General features: G+C 48.7%; 1 long non-coding RNA gene across 3 annotated transcripts in view; it reads right to left on the bottom strand.

Moving 5' to 3' along the window:
• Window positions 1-1652: 1652 nt before the first annotated feature.
• Window positions 1653-19127, bottom strand: part of LOC308484556 — a 51841-nt gene continuing 34366 nt past the window's right edge. Inside the window, exons 3-5 of one of the 3 annotated variants that reach the window (XR_013989975.1) lie at window positions 14116-14286; window positions 7277-13032; window positions 1653-4577 (exon numbers count right to left, since the gene is read on the bottom strand). This is a non-coding gene — a long non-coding RNA (uncharacterized lncRNA). Of the gene's footprint in view, window positions 4578-6027; window positions 13033-14115; window positions 14287-19127 lie in introns of those variants that run through there. The other 2 variants (XR_013989977.1, XR_013989976.1) reach the window with 2 other exon arrangements.

Genomic DNA, 19127 nt, shown 5'->3' on the forward strand with positions numbered 1-19127 from the left:
CAGCAAAAAAGCCTTGACAACCTGGTGCCCCCCAGCTGTTTTGGTATACAGCCCCCATCAACCTCACCCGGAAAGCCCAAACATTCTGGAGGGCACCAGGCTGAAGAAAGCTGGAATGAACGGTAGCTCTAATGGGCCAATATTTTCCACAAGCATAATGTGCCGCGCTTAATAGTTGCGGAAACATGTGTCTTAAGCGTAGTGCAGTTATTATTCAGCTGATGCAGCAGAGCCAGCTGCCCCACCTACCTGCTCCACACCTGAAGTTGGCACTTCTCTTGTGCGGGGAAATGGCACTTCCCCCATCAATGAGCTCCCACATTGTGTAGCAGGAAAACCCCAGCTCGTTTCAATAAAGAGCACTGTACAATCTGCGGCTGCCCGCGAGCACCTTATGAATAGTGTCCATTATATCCCCTGGGACATGTGGCAGATCTTTCCATATGCTGCTTCTCATCCTGAAAGCCCACTTTCATTACTGCTGTTTTCGAACTGTTCACTTTGGGAACATCTGCATTAAAAGCTGGGATAGAAATATAGCAAAGGACCGCTTGAACGCTGCTTAAAATCAACAGCATCAGACCAGACTTTGGGTCCCAAGGATTTCTCACTTAACATTACAGCTGCTGGACCCTCGAGGGATCTTGCTTGGATACTTCCTTGGATGCTACTCCATTCGGATGTTGCCCTCTGCTGGTCTCAGACTGTAAAAGCATATGTAGAGAGGTGCCAGTGGGAAAGGGACACAGTTGTGTTGTGGTCTAAACCACAGAGCCTAGGGCCTACCGATCAGAGGTTCGAATCTGAATCGAATTGTGGTCTCTTCCAACTCTATGATTCTATGATTCTATGAATCCCCACGATGGGGTGAGCTCCCGTTGCTCGGTCCCTGCTTCTGCCAACCTTGCAGTTTGAAAGCACGTCAAAGTGCAAGTAGATAAATAGGTACCGCTCCGGCGGGAAGGTAAACGGCGTTTCTGTGCGCTGCTCTGGTTCGCCAGAAGCGGTTTAGTCATGCTGGCCACAAGACCCAGAAGCTGTACGCCGGCTCCCTCAGTCAGTAAAGCGAGATGAATGCCGCAACCCCAGTCATCCGCGACTGGACCTAACGGTCAGGGGTCCCTTTACCTTTTTACTAGTGGAAAAGGGTTTCAGCCTGCGGCTGCTGCAGCAAAAGTGCTGCCCTAGACAACCACCTAGAATCACCCACTGGAAATAGGGCTGCCCCACCTGTGCTGCCTCGCCTGTATCACTTCTCCAGGATAACTGAGAAGGGCAACCTGCAGAAGACAGGCAGCAGGTATGAACTTTACCATCCATCCTCCTGTTTAGGAAAAATGACCGTTCATGGATTTGATATGTCACTTGAATTGCAACAACAGAACAATGTGCAGCCAGCTAGCTGTAGGCTGTGTTGCACTCTCTGACAGCACAGACCACATGTCTTGTCTATGCGATTAACAGACCTCACACTTGAGTGAAGGTCTCCATACCACTAGCAAATCATTCACCTTTGCCACGTAACATTAAAATGGAGCATGACAAGAGCTCACTAGCACTGTCGCTGGCATATTCCAATTTCTTTTCAAACTTACCCCTATTACTTACACAGAGTCCTTGGGATACGGCAGGCTATATGAAAAACAGAGGGCTGGATAGCATGTTCTTTAATGTCACAGAAAAACACACATCAGGTTTTGCTAAAGTGACCCTACTGTCCTCCTGTTCAGTTTCTTCTTGAGGTGGGATGGTGGACCCCCGATGTTGCTGAGATAGAGGGGATCAGTCATTTGATGGTGTCTCCCTCTGAGGAGCCTTAAAGGCACAGAGACACCTGTCAAACCTGCTCCCTTGGGTGGGGAAGGTGTAAAAGAAACCCAGCCTCCCGCAGTTTAGCTTGAAGTAACGAGTCATATCTCCCTCTATAATAAAAATGTAATGATGTCGTACCTCATCACAATCTTGGATTTGCATGAAGTCAGGGGCAGGATCGCGGAGCAAGATTGAAGGCAGGTTGCACAAGAGCAGTGGCCATGGCAAGGGAGGGAGGACACTAAGCAGGGGAAAGTGGTGTTTTAAAACAACAGGGTTAAGTTTGACTAAAGCTGGGATGGAGAAAAATGAGAGGAAGTGGCACTTTTGAACAGGAGCAGAGGTTTGAGCAAGTACTATGGAATAGATGAAGGCTACACATGGTTTATCTATCCCACAAGAGGCAGCTACGGAACAGAAGAGGGGGAAGTTGGGAGTGCAGTGATAGGGAGCTACACTGGAAAGAAGAAAGTGTTGTTGTTTTAAATAATGGTAGAAATTTGTGGAAAGTGCTAGTGGAGCAACACTGAGAGGAAAATGGTGGTTTTAAACAACGACAGAGGTCTGAGTAAAACAGGGATGGAGCAGTACTGAGAAGGGCAGGGAGCCTTTTGCATGCACAAGTTTGGCAGTGGGGGGCAACACCTGAGCGGGCCACATGGGACCTCTGATGACTGCCTGTGGGTTGCCCACATATGTGTGAAACGATTAGTCCGTGTACCCAACCATGAGTACTTTGTCATTCTTGGTATTATACCACATGTAATAAAGGAACAGGGACGCGGGTGGCGCTGTGGGTTAAACCACAGAGCCTAGGACTTGCCGATCAGAAGGTTGGCGGTTCGAATCCCCCATGATGGGGTGAGCTCCCGTTGCTCAGTCCCTGCTCCTGCCAACCTAGCAGTTCGAAAGCACGTCAAAGTGCAAGTAGATAAATAGATAGCACTCCGGTGGGAAGGTAAACGGCGTTTCCGTGTGCTGCTCTGGTTTGCCAGAAGCGGCTCAGTCATGCTGGTCACATGACCCGGAAGCTGTACGCCAGCTCCGTCGGCTAGTAAAGCGAGATGAGCGCTGCAACCCCAGAGTTGGCCATGACTGGACCTAATGGTCAGGGGTCCCTTTACCTAATAAAGGAACACCTCAAAGCTGAGCACGTCCAGTTATCTTTAGATGCTTCTCAGTGGTGTTAAAAACATTCTACTGCAGAAGGTCAGGCAGCGTTACTGCTCCCTTGATTAATGCGTAATGGTCCAATCAGGAAAATCCAGAAATTACCAGCTTGCTTAGAATAGGTTTTGATGCAATGACTAGAAATCAGTCGCGGTTCATGCTGGGTTGGCGGGGGATGGATGGCAATTCCAGGCAGCCAGGGATAACTTTGGGCTGGGGGTCAACTACACCTTTCAAGCTTCACAGCTATGCCTCTGTGGAGGCCTTTAGAGGCCTGCACAGGAGCAGCTGAGCGATCTCTGTGGCTGGTGCAAACACAGCAATGGGAAAGGCTCTCCCAACCTCGGTTAAAGTACCGAAAACTCCTCGACTCAAGGGAGGAAGTACCATATGTGCCACTGCCACTGCCAATTCACAAGGGGAGCGTCTCTTACATTACTGATGTCTACTAGTGTAAACGTTGCTGTCTCTTCCCCCAAGGGATCCTGGGAACTGCAGCAGGGAACAAGAAGTCCAGGGATCCTGAGAGAGAGACCTGTTGGTCCCTTCACAAAAACTACAGTTCCCAGGGGTTCTTTGCGAAAGCGAGCCCTAATGAAGATGCACATTCCCAACTTGGCTCAGGCCAATTTGTTTCTGCATTCTGTTGTCTCCGATAACCCCCCAAGACTGAGCAAGAACAGCTCAAGCAGGGCAACTTCCTTTTGGAGGAAGTTGTTTTCATTAGTGAAACTGCTGACACAGGCGAAGCCTCTGTGGTTCTGGTACTCAGGATAGGAGGTTGTGCTGGACATGGGACATTCTAGATGGGAGCAGTATGGGTTCTAGCTCTGAGACCAGAGGTATATAGCACAAAGATCACACACCCTATCGGGCCGATGCTGTGCAAACCATTCATCTTAAGAGCTTTTCTGTGAGTTTGATAGAATCGCAGCATAAGATAGAATCCACTCAAGCAGTTGCTTTCTTCACCATTCTGGATGACCAAGACAGCCACAGTATTTCACAATGCATCTAGTAGTTTGTGCTACTGAGCCCCTTTGCTCTGTCCTGGGGGAACGAGGCAAGAACCCTGGTGTTTGGGGGTCGCAGGGGGTGGGCTACCCGCTCAGTTCCCAAGAACCTCACCTGTGACCTCTGGGCTTCCTCACAGGTTAAGGGTCTCAGGGACAGAGAGGATGCCGGGAAATGAGGAAGCAGGAAGGCAGAGAAAGGATAATGGGACTATAACAGGAAGTGGCAGGCAGGGGTGGGGAGGAGGTAATTCCCCCATGTGACTCCTTAACCTGGGAGGGGGGAAAACAGGTGAGAGACAAGGCACCATAAGGTTAGCAAGACAGGAATAAAAAGAGCAAGCAAACTTCCGTTCCTCAACTGCTGCTACACACAAATCATGGCAGGTCCTCAAAGTCTCTTGGAAGACTCTCATTCTCTGGTTTCGTTTTTATCCCCAAATCTCCCCTCCTTCGCCAAGGCAGGCAGCAAAGCAGAAGGATGGCAGCCGCTTTGGAAATGCAAGGAAGCCTTAATGACACCCTTTAAGTTCAGCGGAACTGGGTCAATTCTTTCAATGCGATTCTCTTTTTTAGCTTCCCCTGAAAATTAAAATACAAAACAGAACACCCTGTTGCTTTTCTGACATAACTCATATCTAATTATCTGGCAGTTTGCGGGTTGGGTTTAAAACACAGTTAAAACACCTGGGTGAATAAAAAGGCACCAGAAATACCATAAGGAAGGCATTTGACTGAAGGCAGGCTATGGTGCCACTATCAAAAAGGCTCTCTCCTTTGGAGCCACTCGGCTCACCGCACTTGGCGCTCAAAGCAGGGTCTCTTTGATGACATTTGTCTCACCTCACATCTTCTTAGTGGTCTTTTCAGTGCCAAGTAAATACCTTTTTATTCACTCAGGCTTTTGAATTGTTTTAAATTCAGGCTGCTTTATGCAAGTAAGGTTTATATTATTATTAATTGTTGGTTTGTAATTATTATTGTATATTGCGTTTTAAAATCATTGCTGTAAGCCATCCAGGGAGCTCTCGGTGGCTGCGTAAATTATCACCACTATTATCCAATTGCAATTTTGCCAGGGCTGGATCATTATTCTCAAAGCCAAATATTAGGACATGGAAAGTGAGATGAACAAGAAATTACCCTGAACACGCACAGAGTATCCTCCCAGACACATGAGGGACCACTTAGTTTTGGTAGCCAGTCCCCAAATATCTGAGAACTGAAAGAAAAATTCCTAGGCCAAAGAATACAATATCCTGGGAAGCTTGAAGTCCGGCACCTCCTCAAGCCTCCCACTTAGCCCTCTGTCCAGTGGAAGCCAACCTTTTTATTCTGCCAGCTCCCACCACAACTAGATCTATTTAACTGCCAACCCTTCTGGATCCATCTGATTTCTGCTTAGACAACACTGAAATTAATGGACCTAAATCAGTCCTGCCCATTAATTTCAGTGGGTCTGCTCTGAAAAGAATGAGCGTTGGCTACAGCCCACCGTCACTTTGCAGCGCTATTACCTGCCCCAATGGTATGCAAGCAACCAGGATCAAAATGCAGCAAAGGTACATGTCCCGCTGCCTCCCCTCCCTCCCTCCTGCCACCCACCTCTCCTAATATCCTGCAGCAGTAGCTTCCCACCTTTTCAGACCCAGGACGCACTTGTAACTCAAACATGCATTTGAGGACCCATTTATTAATCTTTTACCATACAACTGCACGATGGGAAGTGCTCCTGTTGCAACCCACTTGGATTAGGCCGTGACCCAAACCACCAGCTGAAGACCGATGCTCTACAGCAGCTAACCATTTTCAGGGCAGAGCATCGCTGGAGTACTAGGGATGGGGGGGAATGTGTAGGCCTCCCAAATGCTGCTAGACTACAAGTCCTGTCACTCCTGATCTCTGGCCAGGCTGGTGGGGGACTGGTGGTAGGTGGAGTCTGGCAACGTCTGGGGGACACAGGTTTCGTTGCTGAAAATGGACCCAGGAAAATGCAACCCCCCCAAAAAAGGTGGGAGTTTTACTACGTGCAACCAAAAGGGTATGCCCCGAAGAAAATACAATCACAAAAGGGCAGAGAATGTGGTGCTTGGGGGGGAGGGACCACACTGAGAACAGGTAATGTGAACTCAGAAAGGTCATGGCAAAAGAGAGCATCAAAGCCAGTTGCTAAATAAGAAGTGGAATCTTAAAAAAGGGTTTTTAAAAAGAGGGAAGGCTGTTTGGGAGGATATAAGCTGTTTCTTTCTTTTTTTTTTTTAAAGCATTGAACAAATATGAAAACAAAACCAGGCTAGGCAAGACACATTTAATTAAAAGAACTATTGTGGGAAATTTGGAAGTTCTGAAGGGCGCCATTCTTAGAAAGTTTTCTAAAGGATGCTTTCAATTTGGAGAAAAGCCTGGGCCTGATCTCCATTTCGATAAGCGCCAGTTGAGAAGTTTGCGGAAAGTGGGTGGGCAAGGAGAAGCCACCGGGATGTTTCAACCTCAATGTTGGGTAGCATATTATAGGGGGGGAGAGCTTCAGCCTGTACCCGCTGTGCTCTTGGCATTTCTGCATTTTGGGCCGTAGTTCCTGCTAAGATTCCAGAGAGACTCCCTTACACTCTGGATAAGGGATGGGCCTACATTTCTGGAATGTTCCAGCGTATGCCAGAGGACACAGAACTGCGCCTGTCCCCCTGCTGCTGCGAATGGTGAAGTGGATTTCAATGCAGGGGGCTGACTCCTCTGGCCGGCTCAATCTCTGGGAAGGCTTCAAGTCAGGGAAATGTGCTGGCCCAGAAAGCTCAAGAGAGGCTCTGGGGCCCTGTTGAACTCAGCCCTTGTGTGAGAGGACCGCCCCCCCCCCAGCCCACCAAGGCACAGACTTCCCTCCTCACAGAAAACCAGCAGCTCGCTCAGGGCCGAGTCTCTACAACTGTGGTTCTCATGGCCGCTGCTTCAGCCCCTGATTGTGGCAAGCTGTCTGTCTCGTCTGCTGCCAACGGGCGTTGATCTGAGGCGACGTGAGAAAGTGGCAGCGTCTGCTCAGGGCGAGCATGTCGGCTGACCCACAAGCCGAAAGAAGCGGTGGGCACCTGACTGCAGCCATCGTGTGAAACAGTCCTCGGTGGCCTTTGAGAAGTCCACAGGGAGCAGCGCCACGGAGACTCGCTGGGTTAGGCGAGGGACACTGATCAGGGCTGCATGGAAAAGCATAACCAGCCAAGTCCGAGGGAGATCTGGAGCCCAATCCTCGAACACAAAAGGGTGTTTCTCCCCACCCACTAACTCACCTGGTCAGGGTGTGTTTCTTGTTGGCATCGCTGGGCGCAGGCGTTGGGCAAGGTGAGCCAAAAGCCACATCACGAACGGCTCTGTGATAGAATAGGAGACACCTGCACCAGCACATTTGTGTTTTCCAAAAAGTATATCTAATGGACAATCCCAACCATCTGCAGGTAACGCCACCAGCCTCCCCAAAGTCAGCAACCACGTACACAAATCTCTCTACGGCCAATTTATGATGTATGCACAACACACACACACACAAATGGGCACACATACACCAAACTTCCTTCAGCCCAAGACTGTGCTGGATACAAGCCACCTTCCAAACATGCTATGATGCAGACACTCCAGGCAGAGACAGGGTCCAACTCCCCAACAGATACTTTTGCTTGGGGTCTGTGTTATGTGAGCATGTTCTGTCCAGAGGAATACCAAGGATTTGAACATTTGCAGCCACGGCACGCACAGCAAACACGCCTGCCCGCTCCTTCGCACTCACACCCCGGGCACACACAGGCTCACACATGTTTCCCCGCACAGAGATCTCTTTTATGCATTCACCTTGACATCGATACCACTGCCCACAAACCACGCCATCCTCTCCGCAAACAATACCCTCTCTCCGCGCACTCACAGACCTCTGCCAAACTGCCCCTTTCAAGCACGCTGCCTCCGTGGTGCACAATGGATTGATTCATGGCACACGCATGTGGCACGGCACAGACACCCCTCTCTCCTTGTTATACGGAACTTGTGCCACGTAATTCCCATTGCTTTCAACTTGCCAAATCCGGCTCACCCTACCGCACACAAACAGTAGTTATCCATGCACCCAACGGAAGGCGATCTGTGACGAATAACCTTAAGAACCGCTTTCTCAGTCTTTCTGTTCCCACACCCACCCACACCCAGCTCCCTCACATGAAGATTTTTTTCCTCCTTGACCAGTCCTGGAGGACTCTTCATGTGTGTGTGTGTGTGTGTGTGTGTGTGAAAGAGAGCGCACATTTTTTCCCCTAAGAGAAGAGTCCAATAGTGTTTTCAAAAGAGGTTTGTGTATATCTGAGGATGGGAATCCCTTGGGTGGGTGTGGCCCCCGAGGTGTGTGTGTACGTTCCAATGTGCATACAGCGTGTCCATCTTGTATTTTGGAGTGGGGGGAGGCAATTTTTTTTGGGGGGGTGTGATGCACTGGATCCCTCAATGAGGTCACGGGTCCATGGGTCCGTTATGTCAGGAAGTGCCCACAGGGGTGGTAGCAGCTGGGACCTCTCTAAGAAACCCCCGGTGATTTGGCTGGGTGGGAGGGATGGGAACACTGCGCATGCATTTCGCCTTTCTTGGAGAAAGACACACATGACATATGAAAGAGAGAGAGAGAGAGAGAGAGAGAGAGAGAGAGAGAGAGAGAGAACACAAGGGAGAGAGATGCCCCAGGTGGCAACTGTTGAACCCCAGAGAAAGAGTGCTTCTTTCTGTTCTCATCATTGCTTCCACTTGCCCCTGGAGGGGGCAGGCAGGATGGAAATTTAGCATTCCACAGCTATCGGGCTTCTCATCTTTCTAAGGAAGGTGAGTCGCCTCCTCCCACACAAAAACCCCACACATTCCCCCTTCCTCACCACCAAACTTAAGGTCATTAACCTACCTGCCAAACCCCTTCACCACCCAAGCTTTGTGTGCAAAGGCTGACCCATCTCCCTTTTCCCCTCTTGCCCCTGACATGCCACCTGTCCCCCCACCCACCATCCTCTCCAGCACCTCTGCCTCATCGCCTCTCTCCTCCTTGTTGCTCTGTGTCAACCCCTTCCCCTCCCCTTATTCTTTATCGCCTGTTTCTTGCACTCACCCACCCAGCCCCTTTCCTCCAGCCTCCATCCTGGTCCTCCTTATTCCCTTGCCAATTCCCTCCCTCTCCCACCCTGCAGGTCAGGGCTGGTGAACTCCCCATGCAGGGAAGGTTAACCTGTTCTGGTCCTCTTCTCCTTCTGCCCTCCTCGCTTGCCATCCTCCGTCCTTGGCTTTGGCTGTGGTTCACGGGTGGTTGTGCCTATTGAGGGATGCTCTCCTCTCTCTTTCTCCCCATCATCGCTTAGCTCTGGCTGTATGTCTCTCTCTCTCTCTCTCCCTGGGCCGCTGTCTATGCTGTAGCAACGCAATGCGGCTGTTGTCTGGAATGGAACTTTATCAGACTTGCCTGGATCCAGACGGCAGGGAGGGCGGGGAGAGAGAGAGAGAGTGAGAGAGAGGGAAGGAGGGGAGAAGAGGGAGCGGCGGAGAGGGAGGGAGGGAGCTGGCTGGGAAAAATTCAAATGGCAGCAAACCGAGACAATAAGCAGCAGGTGAGCTAGGCAGGTGGGGCTGAGCCCAAACAGACCCACGCCACACTCTGCGCCCATCGGACGAGAGCGTGCAGCGTGGCACAACGCGGCTGGCAAATGCAAGGCAAAAGACGCAAGCCACACCACATGGACCAAGAGCCAGACATGCCATGTTGCATGGCCCGCCACAGGTCAAGAGCATGCCAGCCACGCACGGCTGCCTCGCATGAAAATGACAAAAAAAGTGCCGCAGGGCACAAGCCGGAACCGTCCGTGCCAGAGGAATGGAGCCTCCATTTTCCGGGGCAGTGTATCTTAAATTACATGGGGCAAATGGGCATGGCCCGCGCTATCATGCCTGATCGTTGCCGAGCACCAAATGCTGGAGCCAAGGGACCTTTGGTCTGCCCCAGAGAGATGCGCCCCCCATATTCACGTTTGAAATACACACGCTCTCCACGTTAAGTGTACGCATGAAGCACAGATGCACCACACGCGTGTACTTAGCTAGACAACGGCACGTGAGGCGCAAGGCAAATGGCCCGTCTGCGAATGAAGCAGCCCCTCCCATGCAGGCAGCTGCCCCAGCCCCAAAAAGTGCATGCCCAGTGCCCACAGGTACAACCCTTAAAAAATAAATTGGTACTTCCCAACTCCATGTGTTGCTTTTGCAAGGGCTTTGTGTTGCTAACAAAGGCTACATCTCACAATATAGCTTCCACACCACGCCAGACAGTCGCTCACAGCACAAACAAGGACAATTCACGCAGTAAAACAAAGAGCTGCTTCAGACCACACACTATTTCCCAAAGGTTACAAAACACAACCCGATCTGCATATTCCTGCAGTTTTGTAAATGCGTATTGCCCTCCATGTGCGCAGAACCAAAAGGTCACTCCCCTAGGATCATGCTTTAAAATAAAACAAGATTCCAGAATAATTTATCTGGAATAAGTACCCCCTTCACACACAAACACACACACACACACACACACACACACACACACCAAAGTCCTGCGCACAGAATCTCTTCCACTTTGCTCATCCACTGCCAAGGGAACGTAACACAAATCCTTCTCTGCCCAGTTGAGTGAACACAAGGGGTGAACACAAGGGGCAGCAGAAAGGTCGTGGAGAGACCCTGCATATCACACGGTGATGTCCCTCACCACAACTTAGCGCAAGGGGCAACGTGCACAGCTGACATCTTCACATGCCCTTAAGGCCAGGCATGAACTTGCCTCCCCGTATGTGGTCCCGGGCTTCTTCGGTGCCCTCTGAGTTCCCCTAATGTGACTCACAAAGCCATCTGTTGCTCCCGGATTGCTTGCGCAGCACATGGCATTTGAGCACCTCACTTAAAGAGATGGCACCATTCTTTCCCATCTGGAAAGGCCTTGCATGCCACCCTTGGGCGAAGGGCAAGATAAAAACGCAACAAGTATATCTCCAGCACTTGCATGCCTTCCCCTGTCTTTCTCCTAGGCTCAGTATCATTTCTTACAGCTGCTCCAGACATCCACCTTGCCCACCATTCCCCACTTCCTCTCCAAGGTCAACTCCATTTCTCAAACCCTTTTACCCCCAGAGGCCGGGCATCCCTTGTAGGTCAGCACCCGCGGAATCTTTGTCTTTAAGCCTCCTGTACAATACACATGTTTTAACACAATTGGGGGGGGGGACCCAAACTATATGCCTACGAACGCAACACACTCTAACACCAGAAGACAACTGAGCATGTTCCAGTCGGTTGTGTAATTTACACAAACAATGGCCTGCACCAAAAGAAAGGCAACTGTCACGCAAACTTGCAGATTTGTTCTACATAACGCATTATGCAGAATTGGCAATCTTGAGTTTTTAATCGTGCGGTTTCCGCTAGCCACAAGAAGTCCTGCAAGGCACTGGATCTTCATTCCTGACCACTGAAAATTGTATTCAGCAACCTCTCCAGCCTCTGAACCTAGAGAAAGATGTCTGCCTCCGGCCCCAAGATTTCTGAAGATATAGGGTTGCCATGTATCCTAGTGAGGAGTGCCTGCCTCCCTCATTATTAACTTTCAGGAGGAATTTGAAAACATCCCCATTCACACAGCCATTTGGCAGCTGAAGAATGCTGTACCTGCAACCCTCGAGAAAACACTGGATGGAAGTATGTGGATTAAACCACAGAGCCTAGGGCTTGCCGATCAGAAGGTCGGCGGTTCAAATCCCCACGACGGGGTGATCTCCTGTTGCTCGGCCCCTGCTCCTGCCAACCTAGCAGTTCGAAAGCACGTCAAAGTGCAAGTAGATAAATAGGTACCGCTCTGGCGGGAAGATAAACGGCATTTCTGTGCACTGCTCTGGTTCGCCAGAAGTGGCTTAGTCATGCTGGCCACATGACTCGGAAGCTGTACGCCGGCTCCCTCGGCCAATAAAGCGAGATGAGCGCCGCAACCCCAGAGTCGGTCACGACTGGACCTAATGGTCAGAGGTCCCTTTACCTTTAATATGCTCCTGAATGTCTTTTGCTTGGTTTTTGTTTTTAAACTGTATATCTGTTTGCTGATAACAGTAATAATGATAATAATTTACAGCTAACAGTTCTCTGCTTGAAAGGCTGGCTGGACCAAGTATGGTTTAAAGACGAAAAGCCATAGTTAAGGGTGGGCAGGAGGGTCCTTTCCACTTCTCCTGTAAGTTAGCAGTACCCAGAAAGTGGACTGAGAAGACACACGAGTCACTTCGTCCCCCTCTGCCACAGTAGGGTCAAATGCATTTAACTTCCATTTAAACTGCAGTGCTTGCTTCCTACATTTGTACCTATCCATATGAATTAGCAGGTGCACATTTTATGCAGACCTGTCCCCTCCTTTTTGGCAATGCACAAACAGCAGCCCCCTTAGAAGAAGGACATTTCAAAGAGGGGTCGCTGCTGGCGTGCAACTTTCTCCTCCAACCAAATAGGTGCGTAGACGAAATAAATGTGTGTGTGTGTTGCACCACACAAAGAGGAGCCTCTCTCAAACCATTTCCAGGTCTCGTGAAGCCAGTCTACAGCTTTAGGCGTGTGGCTCGCCTTCCGGTGCACCACCCCATGGGGAAACCAAAGCAGAGAGTTTCTGAGGTTAAGCCAAATTGCTTCCAGCAACAGGGAGTCACCTTGCTTGCTACTCACCCTTATGGCGGCTGGCGCCCCGCTGCCAAGTGGACCAACTCGGATGGTGGCGTTGCCCCAGGGAAAGCTAGGAGGCTGTACAGTTATCTCCTGATGGTGTTATTCTAAACCATACAACCTACTACCTCAACACGAGGCCACGCAGCAGGAGTTGGAGGAGGAGGAGGAAAGCTTCCCAACCAGGTTTCGTCGGGAAATGTGGCGGGACCCACAGCAGGAGGAGACAAGCAGCGCCGCAGATTGAAGACACCAGTCATTCGTTGGCTAGGAGGAAGTCCAGCTGCAGGAGACAGAGGTTTTCACACAGCTCTAGCACCCAAGAGAAAGTGGCCAATTTTGCCCCCTCTAAGATCATGGGGCCTTGAGTAAATAGAATCTTCTTCTCAGATACGCTTGGCTTCCACCCAGCTATATGTAAGAGAGAGAAGACCTGGCTTCAGGTTTTCATGGTCTTTTGGATAGGAGGCCCTTAGGGATCCTTTTGGTCCAAAATCAGGCTATCCCTGATTATCATAGGCAGCCTCAAAGCATATGAGATACAGGGAAGAGGCTTCCGGGGCAAAGGCTGTTGCTTCTAGGCAGCATTTACAAAATCTGTGCCTATAAATCGGAACAAAGATCTAGTAACTCGCATGCCTGGGAGATCGCAAATTCCCTAGCAGGGAGGATTGGCGAGGGGGTCTGCAGCAGCTTCTGGGGTTTGGCAGGTGCCAGCCCTGCCAACTGCTGGTGCTGGTCATGGGGCTGGATGGCAGGGCTGTGCCAACTGCTTGCTGAAAAGAAAAAGAAAAATATCTTCCCAGGCAGTCCAAATGCTGCAACCTGTTTAAACTAGCCGGTAGGGCAAACGTTCGCTGTTTCTCCTCTGCATAATTTATTCTATTTATAAAGTATCATCATAATTGTTATTAATTTTTGCACTACTGAATCTGGATTTGCTTAGCATAGGGAGCAGTGTGGAGCTATGTAGGGCACTTGAAGGCCTGTCCGCTCCCATTCACTAAAATCTTACACAACAACCTCTCTGGATTCTTGAATTTTAGCAGGCATCGCCACACACTTCCAAGCATGTTTTTTTTTAGAGGCATATGGACTAGGATCTTTGTTCTTTTTTAAAATAATAAAATAAACAAGAGCTGAGGTTCTTGGGAAGCTAAATTCCCATGTTTTGTGCTCTCCCCTGCCCTTTCAGCTGAATGATTCCAGAGAACGGGGAGCTGGAAGTTGTCACACTGCTTGCTTTAGCTGCAGGGACATCAGGTCTTGCCAACTTTCAGAGGGGTCTGCATCTAAGGCCCAACACTAGAGAGAAGGTCCGGGTGCAACAGCGTGTCTGGAAGTCCTGGCCAAGGTCGACACATACCCACAGACTCGAGCTTGTGTGAGGCAGTCGTACCGCAAGTTCGGATCTACGGGTTTATGGCAACCGGCAAAACCACGGCAGGAGCTGGGAGGACTATTGCCTGGAGGAGCTGAAGAGGCCTGCAGCGCAGGGCAGAAAAACCTGCAAGGCTATGGAAGAAAAGGAAAAACACTGGGATTTGTGGGAAAGAGGAGAGAAGGAAGAATAAAGTGAGTTTCTTCAACACAATAACTAGATGTTTACTTATAGCTAGAATTGCTCTGGAGTATATGTGTTAAATACTATGAATAACAGTTATATTCACAATTGGCAAATAGGGAAATGGTAGTATTTCTTCTTTTTAACCTTTCTCTACTTTCTCTTTCTCTTTTTTCCTTTCTCTTGGATTGGGTTTCTTGTGTGATTTTTGGTGGCTCTCTTAGTAGTATTCACTAGATGTACGTCTTAATGTCTAAAAAGTTATATTTGTGATAAATGAAGACACGTACGGGGGGCTGACAGAGAGAAGAGGAAGGGGGCTGTATGAGAGGCAGGTCAGAGTGGCTTTTCTCGGGGGGGGGGACTAAGGAAGGGGGAGCTCTCTCAGGTGGGAGGATTCAACTCTCTGTATGTGTGAAGATTAAGATAAAACGGTGACTGAGCGCTACATATATACCGTATTTTTTGCTCTATAAGACTCACTTTTTCCCTCCTAAAAAGTAAGGGGAGAAGTGTGTGCGTCTTATGGAGCGAATGCAGGCTGCACAGCTATTCCAGAAGCCAGAACAGCGAAAGGAATTGCTGCTTTCACTGCGCAGCGATCCCTCTTGCTGTTCTGGCTTCTGAGATTCAGAATATTTTTTTTCTTGTTTTCCTCCTCCAAAAACTAGGTGCGTCTTATGGTCTGGTGCGTCTTATAGAGCGAAAAATACGGTATTTATAATTTTGAGTTTTATGAGGATCATATGAGGATTATTATTAATGTATTTTTCTTTTGTTTTTTCCAGTTTGATGTACTATTTTTTATTATTCTCTTTAGTTTAGTTTGAATTTGATGGTATATTAGGTTGGAACCTTTAATAAAAAATTTTTAAAAAGAAAGAATTAAATTAGTTTCTTGTAAGCCTATGATCTGAAGGCATAGAACACAGCAACAGTAATGAAGCTAAGCAGGTGTGGTTCTGGTCTGTACCTGGCAGGAGGCCCCAACTGGGAACCTCATTGTCTGCTGCCATGAGTTCTATGAAAGGAAGGCTGGCTATTGTAATAAGATGATCCACTGGAAAAGTCCCACTGCCAAGGGTGCTGATCAGAACACCTGTCCAATAGCTATTGTCTGCCACTGCCAGATAAGGCCAGCAGGGCTCATCAGCATTAAGAGTGTTTGAAAGGGCAGGCTACCAGGCAACACTTTGCTAAGAACCTGCCATCCTCATGGGAGAACTAAGAGCATATCCCAGGCCAGCTGTGAATTCACAGCCTCGGTCCAGTATACCTGAAGGAGCGTCTCCACCTCCATCATTCTGCCCGGACACTGAGGTCCAGCGCCGAGGGCCTTCTGGCGGTTCCCTCACTGCGAGAAGCCAAGTTACAGGGAACCAGGCAGAGGGCCTTCTCGGTAGTGGCACCCGCCCTGTGGAATGCCCTCCCACCAGATGTCAAAGAGAAAAATAACTACCAAACTTTTAGAAGACATCTGAAGGCAGTCCTGTTTAGGGAAGCTTTTAATGTTTAATAGGTTATTGTATTTTAGTGTTTTGTTGGAAGCCGCCCAGAGTGGCTGGGGAAACCCAGATGGGCGGGGTATAAATAATAAATTATTATTATTATTATTATTATTATTATTATCATTATTATTCACCACCATGCAGTCTTGGAACTGGCTCTCATAGTGGTGGATGCACAACTATGGACATGCTGTTCGGATGCCTGATTATCATCTTCCAAAGCAACTACAGTGGTACCTTGGTTCTTGAACATAATCCATTCCAGGAGTCCCTTTGACTCCTGAAACTGTTCAAAAACCAAGGTGTGGCTTCCGATTGGCTGCAGGAGCTTCCTGCACTCAATCGGAAGCCGGGTCGGACATTTGGCTTCTGAAAAATGTTTGAAAACCGGAGCATTTACTTTGGGGTTTTCGGCGTTTGGGAGCCAAAACGTTCCAAAATGGAGCCATTCAGGATCCTAAGCTTGACTGTACTCTATTCCCAACTTAAGAATGGAAAGCGAAATGCTGGTGGATGACAAGAGAGATTTAAAGACGCTCTCAAGGCAAATCTAAAAAACGTAATGCAGAAACACTGGCCTGCAAGCGCTTGAACTGGAGAATAGTCTCTACTGAAGGCGTTGTGGACTTTGAAGAAGCAAAAATTCAGGATGAAAGGGAGAAATGAGCTAAGAGGAAGGCACGTTTGGCAAATCCTCACCATGATTATCTCCCTCCTGGAGACCTATGTGCCCACTGTGGAAGGACGTGTGGATCCAGAATTGGCTTCCACAGTCAATTACGGACACACTGTTAAGACCGTGTTCATGGAAGACCCTCGGCTATGAGTGACCGCCAAAGAGAATGCGCAACTGACTTGGGTTATGCTCTTAGTTCTCCCAGTGGCACGACAGTCTCTCTCTCCCACTTATTCTTCTTCAAACGGCCCACACTGCCTTTTGAACAAAGAGGGTGTCCTCCCCCCTTCTGCTAGTTTATTTCTGGCTGGTGAGCCTGTTCTATGGACCGTCCTGCAGAATCTGGCGACAAAGAGAAAGGACGGTTGTCACAGGACAAAATGCAAGAGGGTAGCGGCAGTGGGTTAAAGAGAGGAATTTCAGAGAAAATGCACAAGGGGGAGCTCTTTCGCCACCAGCATTCTGCTACGGTGTTGTAAGTTTAACCAGATGATAACATAACATGTTTTATCTCAGACACCTTACTGTGCTTCAAAATAATAATAATAATAATAATAATAATAATAATAATAATAAAATAATCTAATGTAATGCTAGAGGTAGTTGTTGAGCAGTGTTTAGGCTTAATATTTATGTGTGTAACCCAAATGAAACATCATTTTACACACACAAACACAGTCTAGGAGTCTGAGCTAAAAAATGCCTACCTTATGGCATTAGACACATTAAGCTGATCTGTACAAACTTCATTTCAATCACCTTGGGGTTGTTGTTTGTTTTGTTGTTGTGGGGTGGGGGGGAAATAAGGAATGCAGTTCCTGGAATTTTATTTACTTATTTTAATCATCAGTGTTAAGTGGGCCCAAGCTGGACAACAAGGGTGTTGTTAGGGGGTAGCCAAGGGGGCTTGAGGCTTTTGTTCCTTCCCACTGCCCCCTTTTAAACATTTAAACCCCCCCCCCCCACACACACACTTTGCTTACAGAATGGATTTCCCTACCTCCTTGGTCAGAGATGGTATATTCCTAATTAGCGGATTCTGGAAACTATAGGAGGGGAGAGTGCTGTTACGCTCAGTTCTATCTTGCATGCTTGCACGTGAATATCTAGCTGAGAACAGGATACTGGATTAGACGGGCCTTTGGCCTAATCCAGCAGGCTCTTTCCCAAATCAGCATCTTTCTCTTTTTTTGCAAAAATAAGATAAATATGGGTCCTGGTCCTGGGATCCTGAATCCTTTAAGGACCTAGGATTCTGCTGGTTGGGTTTCGCTGCCCCTCCCCAAACCAGATTACCTGTTGCTGGAAGAAGAGTCATGAATCTGAGCTGGAGTGACAACTTGAGCCGACCGCAGCCTGGAGTACATAACAGCAGGCCTTGATCATTTGAGTGCTAAGGTAGGATGCAATTCTAGAGACAGGAAGCTGAGCTCAATAAACTGTGGCCTGCCCTAAGTTCCCAGCACATCCATGGCTGAGCAAGGGAATTTTAACTTAGTTCATCCCTGTACGAGTCATCCATTCTGTTGAAACCTGGCCTGGACAATCCAGAGGGTTCACACTGCAGGCTGATAGGGAGAAAGTGGAACTGGGAGTTTTAAAAGCACCGCTTGAGCCTTTCTCACAGTGGCTCACTTGCACCAGGAAGTCAGGTTACAGAAACAGGAACGTACCCTGAACCTTAGTGTATCTTGAGTTCTTTTGACAAAGTCCCCCATAGTATTCTGGTGGAGAAGCTGATAAAATGTGGGCTGGAACTGCTAGGTAGATTTGCAAGATGGTTGACTGACGCAACCCAAAGAGCGTTCCTTATTATTCTGGGAGAAAGTGGGGTGCCGCAGGGTCTTGTCCTGAGCCCATCGTTCAACAGCTTTGTAAATGACTTGGATGTAGGAACTGCTCATCAAATCTGCCGGTGACAGAGGGAGGGGTAGCCGCAGAAGACAAAATCAGAATTCAAAATGACCTTAACTGATTGGAGAACTGGGCCCAAGCTAAGAAAATGAATTTCAATAGGGACAAATGTAAGGTTCTGCAGGAAGGCAGGAAGAACCAGATGCACACATATAAGATGGGGGGGGGTGTCATCTGGCTTACCAGCAATACATGTGAATAGGGTCTAGGGGTCTTGGTGGACATCACAATGACTCAACGTTTGTGATGCAGCAGCAATAAAAGCTAATGTTGTTTACGGTCACCATCTTGGGAGCCGTCACAGGGCTTCCAAATGGAAATTGTGCTCCTTCTGCACTGCTGTGCAGCACTACTAAATATGCAGAACGAAGGGGGAAGGGTCACTAGGGAGTGCACATACCATAAGTTTAAAGCACCCGCCCACCAAAAGAATCCTGTGCTTTAAACGTGCTTTGAGGTCACATCCCCACCATAGATTTAAAGCACATGGCTTCCCCCAAATAATCATGGGAAGCGTAGTATTCCTCCCTGCAGACTTACAAATCCCAGCACCCTTGACAAACTACAGTTCCCAGGATTCTTTGGGAAAAGCCATGTGCTTTAAATGTATGGCACAGATCTGCGAACTGGACGCTCCCATGCAGCTTGGGTGAGGGCATCAAACACTTCAAATCGGCCTCTCTCTGCACAGACAGATGCATAGCGCACAGGTGGGG

Source organism: Podarcis pityusensis (assembly GCF_964106645.2).
Source record: "Podarcis pityusensis genome assembly, chromosome: 8".
Lineage (NCBI taxonomy): Eukaryota > Metazoa > Chordata > Lepidosauria > Squamata > Lacertidae > Podarcis > Podarcis pityusensis.